A 1,683-nucleotide genomic window follows, 5' to 3' on the forward strand; every position below is an offset into this window, starting at 1 on the left:
ACATACACCAGGCCAGCTCTCTTGAAAGTTTCCAGGGATTCTCCTGTCTCTGTCTTCAATCTCTCTGTAGGTATGCTGGGATTACAGATATGTGCTGCTGCATCCATCTTTTCATTGGGTCTAGGGATCCAAACTCAATTTTACATGCTATCACAGCAAGTGCTTTTACACATTGAGTCATCTCCTCAGCCCCAAGAAGGAATTTTTTTCCCTTCAAAATGCATTATTTGATCTGCTTATTTGCCAAAAATAATTGGAAAAGGAGTATGTCCCAAATCAACAGAAGTCTTTTATTGTTTTACTAAAAAACAAATTGTTCTTACGATCCAGGATCTTGTTTCTGTATGTAGCTGGATAACTTAGATCTTACTCATCAGCCTGCTGCACTGTTTCTTTTTCAGAAACATAGACAGCATCCAAAAACTTTCGGATATCCTTGTTTTTAACTGTGGTGGCTTACTGAATGAAAGCAGCTGAATTTGAAACAAGTTCAATGTCAATTTCCTTCAAGGATTAATTCATCTTTCTGAGCCTGAGACACAAAACATGCAACACCTGTTCTCATCCGAACCCTGTGGATGTACTTTTCAGCCAAGAAATTTCGGATTTTGACAACAGATCCATTTTTCCAAATAACGACGTTGATGGGGAAGTGAGCATTCACGGACCTCATCTTGTAAGGCAAGCCAGTGTCACACCTTGATCATGTTCTGGACATGACTACAGACAGTACAAACAGTAGCCAGTTCCTTTCTATTTCCCCACCATTTGTCAACTCGTAGCCTCATTTTCTCTTGCCCAGAAGACTCAGTTCTACATTGATGTGGTTGAAGTCCCTCCAGAGGGTTCCTCTGGGGCCCTTCATAATAATTGTGCTTCAGAGTGATGTCGACATTTTCTGGGATATCACCAGTCTGGTTGCTGAGAATGATCTTCATCCTTGCAGTAGATGTGGCAAAGAAAGCAAGAATGAATTTTTTAACTCATCAGGTACTGTCAAGGCCCTTGAGAAAGTATAAAACCCAGTTTCTTCTACTAAAGTGTAAACTGGTAGAACCAGTTTGGAAAACTAGTAATAGCTACCAAAGCTGATAATGAAAGCATAGTATAAATCAAATCTGTTCTTAGGTACATATCAAGCAGAAATGTATAACTGAGTACAAGAATGTTATTGACAGCTTCATTCATAATATACTCAAAGTAGAAAACAACCTGAATATGTCAATGATAAAATGAATGAATAAACCATGTATGATGGTTAAACTCAATTTTCAACTTGATTGGACCAGAAAACTTCTGAGTTAATCTGTGAGGGCATTTCCAAGAAGGATTAACTAGGGGGGAAGACCCTTCCCCAGAGTGGGAAGCCATTCCAGAGGCAGGCAGCTCAGATCTAAAAAGGTCTAAGGGAAAGCAGTGATGGTTTTGTCTGTCCACCCTCCTTCCTTGAGAGTGAATGCATCTACCAAATTTCTTCCATCCTTTGCTGACATTGGACCCCAGTTTCTTTGGCCTTCCAATGTGGACTAAAGGCCAGGGCTCTCTAGGACTCCTCCAAGCTTTCAGCATCATATTTGGACTGCTGAGGCATCCAGCCTCTTAGACTGAGCAGCTACCAGATTTTAGCAGCTCCACTGTACAAACACTGTTGGATTACTCAGCCCATATAGGCCAATCTAATAA

The 1,683-nt window shown here is 40.6% G+C and overlaps 1 pseudogene; it reads right to left on the minus strand.

Moving 5' to 3' along the window:
- Window positions 1-366: 366 nt before the first annotated feature.
- LOC101616160 lies at window positions 367-938 on the minus strand (annotated as a pseudogene).
- Between the last annotated feature and the right edge of the window lie 745 nt (window positions 939-1,683).

Source organism: Jaculus jaculus, chromosome X, assembly GCF_020740685.1.
Source record: "Jaculus jaculus isolate mJacJac1 chromosome X, mJacJac1.mat.Y.cur, whole genome shotgun sequence".
Lineage (NCBI taxonomy): Eukaryota > Metazoa > Chordata > Mammalia > Rodentia > Dipodidae > Jaculus > Jaculus jaculus.